The 13,071-nt window shown below is 39.7% G+C and overlaps 1 non-coding gene across 1 annotated transcript; it reads left to right on the top strand.

Annotated features, from left to right (window-relative positions):
- The first annotated feature begins 999 nt into the window (after positions 1-999).
- TRNAE-UUC lies at positions 1,000-1,072 on the top strand. Its single transcript has one exon. It is a non-coding gene; the product is annotated as a tRNA-Glu (tRNA).
- The last annotated feature ends 11,999 nt before the right edge of the window (positions 1,073-13,071 follow it).

Below are 13,071 nucleotides of genomic sequence, written 5' to 3' on the forward strand. Positions count from 1 at the left end.
TTTTTCAGCAGATGGGAGGTTGCTAGGAATGAGTACGCCTCCAATAAGACTAGAGAAAAGGTGACTAAGAAAATGATAAGGCGGCCAATTTTTTAAAAAGACATCCAACTCACAGGAAATGGTTTAGATTAAATGCTATCTCTTTTTATTTCAGCCCTACCTCCTCACAAATTTTAGTTTTCCTGTTGAAAGCATCAATTTGTCTTTTATGCACCCTCCACATTAATTAGGGTGAAAGTAGACTTCCTGTGCTTCCTGGTCTGGGTGTCTGTTGGGGTTCATGTTTCCAGGCTGAGATGTGCAGGATAGGTGGGTTTGGTGGGTGCTGTGGATGTCTCTGCCAGTTGCAGTGGGAATCTCATTTCCCAAGCCGTTGTCCTTTGACCAGAGAACTTTGCCATTTTTATTATATCCCCAGTGCCTATCACTGGACCTGACATATGGTAGGTATCAGTAATTTTTTTTTGAGTTGATGAATTAATGGATATGTGATGCATTTCAGAAAAATTTGAGCAATGTTTCTACCTTGATTATAAATCCATCAACCTAAGGGAAAAATTGCCTGTTATTCCTATGCCAGTATGATCCAGAAGAGCTCAGGGAAGCTCTGGGGAGGTATAGGAATAGCCATTATTGTTGGAACATTTAGGAGGTAGGGTGATAGCCTTGGGAAATGAAACTCCTGGTTTAATTTCACATTCTCCCCTCAGAGGAGTTTGCCCATGACCTCTCTCTGTATCACATACATCATTTTAGCTTATGAACCACTTCTTCCAGGGAGCTGTCTCTGAGCAATACTCATAACTCAGTGATTCTTCTAGCCAATATCACCTTAATATTTCTCAAGATAATTCTATAGTTTGTCTCAAATTTGTTGAAATGCTTTCATACAGCAAAAGAAGACTCTACCAGAAAAATTACATTTTACAGAACTTTGCTAAGACCTGATAAAACATTGATATAAAAAAAACCAATTCTTCAGGAAATTCTTCAGGGAATTCCCTGGTGGTCCAGTGGTTAGGACTTAACACTTTCACTGCTGAGGGCCTGGGTTCAATCCCTGGTCAGGGAACTAAGATCCTGCAAGCCATGTGGCATGGCCAAAAGCTTTTAAAGAAAAATTAAAAACATAGATTCTTCTCAAAGTAATACCTGCACATAGTTGGAAAATCAGCTAGAACTAGATGGCTAGTAACAATGTGAAGTTTCCCATCCACACATCCTCACGTCTCCTTCCCTTCTTCTAGAGAGGAGCCAATTTAGTTCTATTTCTGTTCTGGCATTTACTTAATTTCATAATTCTAAATAGTAAATGTACAGTACTATTTATTGCTTCATTGATTTTAGACATTATCTGTTGGTTTCTCATTAGGTAAGGACACAGATTTAGCTCTCACACCCTTTGCCCATGGTTTCTCTTTTCCCATACTGTTAATACAGTAGTATTGTAATTTTAGGTTAGATCTATATTCAGTTTTCACATTATTTTGAAATGAAAATAATGAATGTTGTAATGTACTATGAGGATCATCATTTTCCCTTTACATTAATAATTACTTTTTCTTAAATTTCTTTATTACAATAGGTAGGTCTTCCTGTACCTTAAGGATTCCCTCACAAGCTAGTCCCTTGTGTATAATTTCCCCAAGGTGAGTTTATAACATGATATAGCACCTCCCCGTTTTTTCTTGGAAACCTTCTTACCAAAGACCTCCATTCCTCCCAGCGTGGGCTGGTTTCTCTCTAGGCCTGCTGCCTAATGATCATCCCAGAAATGTCCCTTCATTGTCATCAGAGAAACTCTGCCTTTCTCTTCAGTTGGAGTTCCTGTTTCTTGGATCTCCTTTCTTTTTCCTTGATTTCTTCCCCTTTGGTAGAACACAGCATCCAATATGTCATAAAGTTAAAAGACTGGACAGAGGCTGAGGAGAGAGCAGAGGGAGCCCTCAATGTACCTGTTACTTGAGTCACATGGATTCAATCTGGACAGGTTGCCTTCTGGTCCAGATGCACCTGGGCACCTCCTTCACCACCACCCTAGAGACTCACTTAGCTTTGGTTACTTCTCCTGCTTTCTAACTTCATGTGTTTTCTTCTTTATTGGTTTATTTCTTTGCTTGGGTAGAAAGCATCCCTCAGTGGCTTCCTGAAAAAGGGTAACTTTTGGGGACCTCACATGTCTGAAAATTTCTGCCTTTAACCTTCATGCTTTACTGATGACTTGGATGTGTTTGCAATTTTATACTGGAAATATTTTCTTTCTAAATATTGATGGCATTTTTCAATTGCCTTCTCTCTTCTAAGTGTTTGTGTGTAAAAGCCTAAAGTCATTCTGACTCTTGGTTTGGATGTTTTTCCATTCTAGAAGCTTCTTGATTCTTCTCTTTGTCACTGATGAATTTCACAAAGATATGGTTTGCAATGAGTTTATTTTCATTCTCTGTGCTTGACACAGCCAAAAATCACGAATTATATTTGATTGTAATATTGCTCTAGTGGTCGTTTATCCAGAACAGTTTTTCCCAGACTTTCTTTTTCATTTTATGACACACAGGGGTCTGAAGGGCCCATGACACATGTTTTGCAGAATGTCTGTAAAGTTGTATTTGTTTCCATAAAATTAAATCTTGATTAGACTTCTGGGGCTGAAATAATACATGTGTAGTACTGTGTCATCAGCACATTGTTTTTGGGGCACGCGGTTTTAGTTTGTCTTAATATTGGTGATGTTAAACTTGACATAATCTCTTTAAAATAAAATATTTTTATTATATAAATAGCACATATTGCATAAAAATTAGACAATAACAATCACTAAATATCATCCACATATAATACTTAGATATAAATCCTTCAGACTATAGTGACCAGGTCTGTTTATTTACAGAAATATGTCATACTATATACAGTATTTTATATCATGCTTCTTTTTCCAGTTAACATTGCATTTGGACAGTTTTCCATGGCAGTCAGTAAAAAATGTGATATAACTATCTGTTTAACATGAAGTGAATTACAATTATTTAAATAAACCCTTATTTTGGGACAAAGGTTTTCCAGTTTTCATTTTATAAATAATTCTGTGAAGAACATCTCTTCACGTACATCCTTGCACACATATTCAATTATTGCCTTAAGGTAAAATCCTAGGATTGGAATTGCTAAGGCAAAGCATGTGCATTTTGGAAGCATTTTAATACATGGTGCTGAAATGCCCTTGACAGAGGGCATAAGCAATGGATAGTCTTTTAATGCCTAAGACTTCTTCCCCATAGTCTTTGCAATAATGAGCCTAGTTATTGTTTTAAATTTTTGTCATTCTCCTGGATGAAAAAATAATGTTTCACAGTTAGTTCATCATTTTAAACTTCAGATACAATTCACAAACCATAAAATTCAGCTTTTAAAAGTGTACAGTTTGGTGCTTTTTAGTATTACATAGTCAGAAGTTTGTGCAACTATCAGTTCAGTTCAGTCGCTCAGTCGTGTCCGACTCTTTGCGACCCCATGAATCACAGCACGCCAGGCCTCCCTGTCCATCACCAACTCCCGGAGTTCACTCAGACTCACGTCCATCGAGTCAGTGATGCCATCCAGCCATCTCATCCTCTGTCATCCCCTTCTCCTCCTGCCCCCAATCCCTCCCAGCATCAGTCTTTTCCAATGAGTCAACTCTTCGCATGAGGTGGCCAAAGTACTGGAGTTTCGGCTTTAGCATCATTCCTTCCAAAGAACACTGAGGACTGATATCCTTTAGAATGGACTGGTTGGATCTCCTTGCAGTCCGAAGTACTATCTAATTCTAGAACATTTTCACCATTCCCAAAAGAAACCCTTCACACATTGCCTTCATCCCAGATCTCCTGGCAATCACTAATCTACTTTCTGTCTCTATGGAGTTGTCTATTCTGGACATTTCATATAAATTCAGTAATAATAGTATGTGGTCTTTGTGTCTGGCTTTTTTCACTTACCAACATGTTTTTAAGGTTCATCCATATTGTAGCATGTAACAGTACTTCATTCCTCTTGATGACTAAATACTATCCCATTGTACAGATGATACATTTTGAACTACACAAAACCGTTTATCTCTTAGCAGCTGTTGGATTGTTTCCACTTGTTGAATATGTGCACAATGCTAGTGTGAATATTTGTGTACAGCTTTTTCTGTGAACATCTCGCTTCCATTTTCCAGGATAAACACCCAGGGGTGGAATTGCTGGGTAATATGGTAATTCTGTTTTTAACTTTTTGAGGAAATTCCAAACCATTTTCCAGAGTATACCACTTTATATTCCCACCAGTAATATATTAGTGTTTCTATTTCTTGCTTGTGTAGATACAGATTTCCAACTGATGCCATATTCCTTCTGCTTAAACAAGGTCCTTTAATGTTTCTAAATAGTTCAGATCTGCTGGCAACAAGTTCTCTCAGCTTTTTCTTCATTTTTGAAAAATTTTTACTAGGTATACAAAATTCTAGGATGACAGTTTGTCTTTGAAGAAGCTGCACCATTGTCTACTAGTTTACAGTTTTTGATGAGAAATCTGCTTTAATTCTTATCTTTGTTCCCTCGTACAGAATGTTTTTTTCTCCCCCTCTGGTTGCCTCCAAGATTTTTCTTCTTGTCTGTTTTTCAGCAGTTTGAGTAGGATGTGCTTATGTGTATTTTTGTCTATATTCTTTTTGGGCTTTTGTAAACATTTAGGTTGATTTATTATCTTTCATTAGGTTCAGAAAATCCTCAGAAATTATCTTTTCTATTTCTTGTGACATTTTCCCTCTACTCACCTTCTGTTATTTCAGTTGCACTCATATCTTTTCATATTGTCCCACAGTTCTTGGATGCTCTGCTCTATTTTCCCTCATTTTTTCTTTCTTTTTTTTTTCATTCTTTTCTTTTTTTCCTATCCCATGTCTCCTCAGAGGAGTTTGTTACCCTATGAAATTCAGAAATTTATTCTGAACAATTTCTTTTGGCCTGTATTTAAGTTTACTAATTCTTTTTTTCAAGCTTACTAATTTTTTGTTTTGTGTTTGGGCGGTTGCTAAGTTATTTGAAGGACTTCTTTATCCATGATAGCATGTTTTTCATTCCTGGTAAATCAATTTTATTCCTTTAAAAAAAAATAGTTTCCACTTCGCTGCTGAAATTCCCTATCTGTTCATGCATGTTACCCACATTTCACCCCAGATCCTTCAATAGATTAATCATAGTATTTTCAAGTGATTTTTCTCATAGATCCAATTTCTGGGCCATCTATCAGTCTGGTTCTGACTATGTCTTCAGAATGGGTTTTTTTCTTGCTTCTTTGCCATGTCAGTTTGACCACATGCCAGACATAAGTTACTGAGGTAAATAGTATTTACTCCAATGGGCATGCCTCTTCAGCCATCAGGCTTAGGGTGGGGGTTGACTAAATGTAGGCAGTAGCTGAGCTGAGTTTGGGTTTTGATGTTGCTGAAGTTATCATTATTCTACTACAGACCTCAGACCCCTCCATCCTGGGGCTGTTCTGCTTTAGTGAGAGGTCTGGAATGCTCGAAGTTTTTTCTCAGTGTTCCTGCTTCACCCCTACCTTTCAGCACACCATGGCCATGAGGGGTGGGATGGGGGGTTTCTCTCTCCATGTTTCTTACCCTTCTCTCAGAAGTAGTGACACCTAGACAGCATAGTAAAAAGCAGGGACATTACTTTGCCAACAAAGGTCCATCTAGTCAAAGCTATGGTTTTTCCTGTAGTCATGTATGGATGTGAGAGTTGGACCATAAAGAAAGCTGAGCACCGAAGAATTGATGCTTTTGAACTGTGGTGTTGGAGAAGACTCTTGAGAGTCTCTTGGACTGCAAGGAGATCCAATCAGTCCGTCCTAAAGGAAATCAGTCCTGAATATTCATTGGAAGGACTGATGCTGAAGCTGAAACTCCAATACTTTGGCCACCTGATGCGAAGAATTGACTCCCTGGAAAAGACTCTGATGCTGGGAAAGATTGGAGGTGGGAGGAGAAGGGGACGACAGAGGATGAGATGGTGGGATGGCCATCTCATGGCCATCGACTCGATGGACATGAGTTTGAGTGAACTCCGGGAGTTGGTGATGGACAGGGAGGCTTGATGCGCTGCAGTCCATGGGGTTGCAAAGAGTCGGACACTACTGAGCAACTGAACTGAACCTAACAGAAGTAGTGTGCTGATGTTCATTGTGGGGGCAGGCTGATTTTTAAAATTCTCTTATTCTAGCTTCAGTCTATGTAGCTGGGGATCAGAGCCTCAAGAGTTGGGCTTATCCACATTTCTGTTACTTCCCCCTGTGGCAGATGAACTTTGTCTTATAACATGCAAAAGAGCTAGTTTCTTGTCCATACCCCTGTTGCGAGAGATCTTGGGTTTCTCTCAGTGCAGGATCCTGGGCATGACTGGGGCTGTGCCTCCCCTCAGAGCAGAGACCTTTTGCTACAATCCGTTCCTTCCCAGTGATAGCTTACCTTTTGCAGAGGATTGGAGCTGAGGGTGTTTCCTCTTCTGCCCCAGTGGAAGATGAAATCTGCTTTGTATGAGAGAAGGTTCTGGGTTTTATGCTTCTCCTCCGGATGCAGTCCCTCCCCATCTGTATGTCTTTCCCACTGAAGAGGCTCCATCTAGTTCCATGCCCTGCTCCCTGTCTTTCTCATGAGTGCTGGTGGAGGTCTGTGAAAAGAAATCTCATTACTGGGGGTGGTCTCCCTTGTATGTGCAATGCTTAGTTTTTGCTGTTATTTTCACGTGCATTTGGCTCCAATAAGTTTGTCAAAATAGTTTGTTTTCTTACCCGTTCTTTTGGCTGGTGGTTTTTCTTCCTGTCTTCTGCGAAATGTAGGACAGTTTGGGTGTCTCATCTCTCCTCAGAAGGGCTTGCTTCCCTTTTCAGTTCAGTTCCCATGTCCTGTGAGAGGCTCAAAAGGGTTTTAATTTTGCAGATTATCTAGCTTTTTTCTTTTCTCTTTGATTTCTGTTACTGTGGGAGCAATATTCCCCATCCTATGTGGAAGCAGACATTATTTAAGTACACCAATCTTTTACCATCAATGTTACATTTATGATTGTTTTGTTTTCTAATGTCTTGAATATTTATTTTTATTTCCTCTTAATAATAAAAAGTTTAAGGCTGAGTATAGCTTTGGTTGTGTCATGTATTTCTAAGTTGTCTCATTTTCATTATTTAAAAAGTAGCCTATAACTTTAATTTTTTTGACCCAGGAATTTAAGACTCTGTTTCTTAACTTTAAAATAAAGAGAAAAAAGGGGGCTAAAAATCTTTACTGAGCATTTAATGCATATAATTGTAAGCATCACACACACATGCAGACTATCTAACCAATGTAGAAGAGATCGATCTGTTTTCCACATTGAGCTTCTTTCACCTACTTTGTAATTATCTCTCTTTTTTGCTCATGGCCCCTCATCACCAAATTCTAGTTTGATTCAGTGATTACAGTATGCTTTAATAGCCAGTAAGGATTGTCCGTGGAGAAGGCAATGGCACCCCACTCCAGTACTCTTGCCTGGAAAATCCCATGGACGGAGGAGCCTGGTGGGCTGCAGTCCACGGGGTCGCTAAGAATCGGACACGACTGAGCGACTTCACTTTGACTTTTCACTTTCATGCATTGCAGAAGGAAATGGCAACCCACTCCAGTGTTCTTGCCTGGAGAATCCCAGGGACGGGAGAGCCTGGTGGGCTGCCGTCTATGGGGTCGCACAGAGTTGGACACGACTGAAGCGACTTAGCAGCAGCAGCAGCGAGGATTGTCCGATCTCAATATTCTCTCTCAATAATTTATTAGATACTTCAGACATTCAATGTTCCTTGAAAACCTTAAGATCAGTCCAATGAAAGGAAAACCTTATTGGGATTAAAAACTGTATTGTGTGAAATGTATGCATTAATTCTGGAAAAGAGCATTTTAGTATTAGATCCTACTATCCTGGAGCGACTTAGCAGCAGCAGCAGCAGCAGCATCCCAGAACATGCTGTCATTCTGTATCTATATCTTGTTTGTAAACTTAATAGAACTTTATAACTTTTTTCATCTAGGTTCGTGCCTCCTGTTAAACTTTAAACTGTTTTGTAGAATGTCATATTGTGAGTGGAATATTTTTCCTAATTTCCATTTTTATCTAGTGATTGTTCTTACAGATAACATTCTTACAGATAGGTATTGATTTTTGTATTTGTTTAACAAATCTCACCTCAGCTATTTAACAGATCTCATCAATTATAGTAGTTTTTAGTAAGATCCCCTGGGTTTTATGAAATGGAAAACCACAAACAGTAGAAAGAATACAGATCTACTTTTTTTTTTTTTTCCTTTTTACAAAGAGAAATAAAAACATATAAAGCTTCCAATTGATGTGGATGCTTCTGGTCCAAGATCATAGTTCGGATAACAAGGTTCCAGACCCATGGTTCTTACATTTTGCTGCACATTAGAATCACCTGGAGAGCTTTAAAAAATCTCAACAATTGGAGGTGGGAGCCAGGCAGTAATAGTTTTTAAACATGCAAATTGCAGCAAGCTGTGAACTGTTGTTCTAGACTAGCAGTTAGCAATCTGTGGCCCACAGGTCAGATCCTGTGTTTTTGTAAACAAGGCTTCACTGGAATATAGCCAGGCTCATTTGTTCACGTAGTGTCTGCTTTCATGCTGCTACGGCAGGATTGAGCAGTTGTGAAAGAGATCCATATGGCTCACAAAGCGTAAAATACTTAGTATCTGCCTTTTTCATAGAAAAAGGAAAAATAAAGAGGGGTAGAGTTCCTTTGTCAAACTCTCCTCTGCAGGCTTTTGCCAGAATTTACTCTTTCTAGAGGGCTCAGCTTTTTTGAGCAGGCTACTCCTTTTCACCCCTTGCCCAGTCATGGACAAATGGGTTGGTTTTCTAATACAATGTAATATCTGAAAAACTCAAATTCCTAGCATATCAATTGAACAAATATTTACTGAATTTCTACTACATGTAAGGTCCTTGGGGTACTTTAGGAAACAAAAAAGGACCAAAGGCCATACCTGTACGGAGCCTCCATTCTAGTGGGGTAGGAGGGGTGGGAGACAGAATCAACAAATGGTCTGCAAAACATACACTAAGCTGGAGGGTAATGGTTTATATGCAGAACAATAAAGCAGGTAAGCCCTCGTGATGAGGTTAACATTTTAGCAATGACCTGGAGGAGATAACAAAGTGAGCCCTTTTGACATCTGAGAGAAGAACTGCATTCTAGGCCAAGAGAGTTGACAGGCACAAAGGCTTGAGTTCATGCTTGTCTGACATGCCTGGGAAAGGACAGGGAGGCCAGTGGGGCTGGAGCAGAGTGAGCAAAGTGGAGTGCGGGAGCACAGGTACAGCGAGAGGCCAGATTACTTAGGGCCCTGTAGCCAACCAGTCCATCCTAAAGGAGATCAGTCCTGAATATTCACTGGAAGGACTGGTGCTGAAGCTGAAACTCCAGTACTTTGGCCACCTGATGCGAAGAGCTGACTCATTTGAAAAGACCCTGATGCTGGGAAAGATTGAGGGTGGGAGGAGAAGGGGACAACAGAGGATGAGATGGTTGGATGGCATCACTGACTCAATGGACAAGAGTTTGAGTAAACTCCGGGAGTTGGTGATGGACAGGGAGGCCTGGCGTGCTGCAGTTCATGGGGTTGCAAAGAGTCAGATGTGACTGAGCGACTGAACTGAACTGAACTGAGGCCACTGTAATGACTTGAGCTTGTGACCCAGAATGTCACCTGACATATCAATAAACAAAGGATGTTATGACCATCAAGCCATCAGCCACCACAGCTGCCCCCACTGCCTGTGCACCCTGAAGGTATTCAGGATCTAGAAAAATAGGATACAGGCCCTAGATAGTTCAAGTACGTATCAAAGGAATGATGTCATTAAGCCCAGGTTCTTGCATCTCCCCATACATAGGCCACCTCACCTGTCTCCTGAGAAACCTGTATGCAGGTCAAGAAGCAATGGTTAGAATCAAACATGAAACAACAGACTGGTTCAAAATTGGAAAAGGAGTGTGTCAAGGCTGTATATTGTCACCCTCCTTATTTACTTATATGTGGAGTACACCATGCGAAATGCTGGGCTGGTTGATGCACAAGCTAGAATCAAGGTTGCCAGGAGAAATATTAACAACCTCAGATATGCAGATGATACCACTCTAGTGGCAGAAAACAAAGAGAAATTAAAAGAGCCTGAAAGAGGAGAGTGAAAAAGCTGGTTTAAAACTCAGCATTCAAAAAATGAAGATCATGGTATCTGGTTCCATCACTTCAAGGCCAATGGATGAGGAAAAAGAAACAGTGACAGACTTTATTTTCTTGGGCTCCAAAATCATTGGGGATAGTGACTGCACCCATGAAATTAAAAGATGCTTGCTCCTTAGAAGAAAAGCTATGACAAACCTAGATAGCATATTAAAAAGTAGACAAAGGTCCATATAGTCAAAGCTATGGTTTTTCCAGTAGTCATGTACAGATGTGAGAGTTGGACCATAAAGAAGGCTGAGTGCCGAAGAAGTGATGCTTTCGAATTGTGATGCTGGAGAAGACTCTTGAGAGTCCCTGGGACTGCAAGGAGATCAAACCAGTCCATCCTATAGGAAATCAACTCTGAATATTCATTGGAAGGACTGATGCTGAAACTGAAGCTCCAATACTTTGGCCACCTGATATGAATAACTGACTCATTTGAAAAGTTCTTGATGCTGGGAAAGACTGAGGGCAGGAGGAGAAGGGGGTGACAGAGGATGATATGGTTGGATGGCATCACCGATTCAATGGACATGAGTTTGAGCAACCTCTGGGAGATCGTGACAGACAGGGAAGCCTGGTGTGCTGTAATCAGTGGGGTTGCAGAGTTGGACACGACTGAGCAACTGAAGAACAATAACAGTACATAGACAAGTGCTAAATTTATTAACTTAGAATGTCTGTTTTTCTCTAATTAACATAGTCTTTTGATGTTCCTACTGCCTGCTTTTTTGTTGCAAAAACTCCTATATAACCTGGCTCTTCCCTTACCTCTTTGGGGCAGTCTCTCCCTCACAGCTATCTGAGAGGCTGCTTGCTGGGCTTAGGTCCTCAGCAAGTCTGCCAATAAAATATAATTCTCGACTTCTAGGCTGTGCTTTTTTTTTTTTTCAGTCAACAGGTCTTTACAGAGTAAAGTGAGAAACCAGTGGAAGGTTTGAGTATCCATCAGTGTGATCTGCTCTATCTTAACAGAATCACTCTGACAGCTATGTTGAGAAGAGACTGAGGAAAGCCAAGGGCAGGCTCAGGGAGACCTCCTAGGAGGCTATTGCAAAACTCCAAACAACAGATGGTGGTGGACTGGAAGAGGGTGGTGGCAGTAAAAGATTAAGCCCAAAGATTGTCCTCAATCCAGCTATTGATGAGTGTCAGGTCCTCTCAGACTCTGGCACTAGATGATTTGTCTTGGTTTTGCAAGTTTTTCTTTTTTTTTATTTTTTGCTTTCTTGGTTGTTAAGATACCATTTTGGATTAGATACAGTCCTAAAACATAATTTTACCTAATTATGATCCTATATTGGTGGTGGTGGTTTAGTCACTAAGTCGTGTCTGACCCTTGTGACCCCATGTAGTTCATCGAGTTCCTCTACGCGTGGGATTTCCCAGGCAAGAATACTGGAGTGGTTGCCATTTTCTTCTCTGGGGATCTTCCCAACCCAGGGATCGAACCTGGGTCTCCTACATTGCAGGCAGTTTCCTGCATTGAAAGCAGATGCTTTACCAACTGAGTCACCAGAGAAGCTATGTTGAATATGATTAAAACATTGTAGATGCTTGGTAAATTCTAACAATGAATGCATCTTAAAGGGTTTGAATAGAATGAGGTGGATTATATTTATCTTTATATGCCCATGTTTTCAGAATCACATTTCTATTATTATTGCTTTATTTTTCCCTATAATAACATATAGACTACATGTTAGATATTTTTATATCCCTTAGGTTCCGTTAGGAGATAGGAGGTAGATTTGTATATTTTAATTTTAACCTCAATAATCTAGTACTGAAATCTTTCTCTTAATAGTTTTACTTCAGAATACATCTGAAGTGAAATTTATTTCTGAGAAATTCATACATAAATGCAAAGATAAGCTCATACAAATTCACTGAAGAACAATAAACAAAGGAGATCAACTGGCTCATGAAGAAAACTTCTAAGACAGTTTGAAAAGGGAAGTTAGGTTAAAAAAAAAAAAAGGAAATAAGGTAAAATTGTTATTTGCAGATAGACTTTTTACCTGAAGAATATAAGATACCAACTGGAAAACTACTGGTACAAAAATATATTGTATTGTTGGCATAAAGTAAATATATAGACATAGAGTTTGCATATATAAATAACTGGTTAGAAGATACAATGGAAGAAGCATCTATTTAAAATAGCACAGATGATAAAATACCATCAAATGATAAAATAGCTAGGAATAAAGTCACCTCTGGCTACACATTAGGGTCATCTGCTGGGCGGCTTAACAGACAAAACAGCAGCAAGAACCATCCTGGAATTCTAATCCCACTGTTGTGGGATGGGGTCTGAGTGAAGCCGTTTCAGTCATGTCTGACTCTTTGCGGCCCCATGGACTGTAGCCAGCCAAGTTCCTCTGTCCATGGGATTCTCCACGCAAGAATACTGGAGTGGGTTGCCACGTCCTTCTCCAGGGGAACTTCCCGACCCAGGGATTGAACCCATGTCTCTTATGTCTTCTGCGTTGGCAGGTGGGTTCTTTACCACTGGTGCTACCTGGGAAGCACAGGGATGAGGCCTAGGTGGCATTTTTTAAAGGTCCTTACTTTCTAAAAATGTCTATGAAGAAACTGATTACATGAAGAAAACTTAGAATACTGCTGAGTGATATAAAGAAATCTTAAAGGGGAAAGTATACTATATTCTTTAGAATAACTGAATATCATAAAAAATTCAGTTCTAATTTAGGCTATACACTTAATATGATATCATAAAAACACTACCAAGATTTTTCATTTTTGGAACT

The sequence above is a fragment of the Bubalus bubalis genome, chromosome 9, assembly GCF_019923935.1.
Source record: "Bubalus bubalis isolate 160015118507 breed Murrah chromosome 9, NDDB_SH_1, whole genome shotgun sequence".
Lineage (NCBI taxonomy): Eukaryota > Metazoa > Chordata > Mammalia > Artiodactyla > Bovidae > Bubalus > Bubalus bubalis.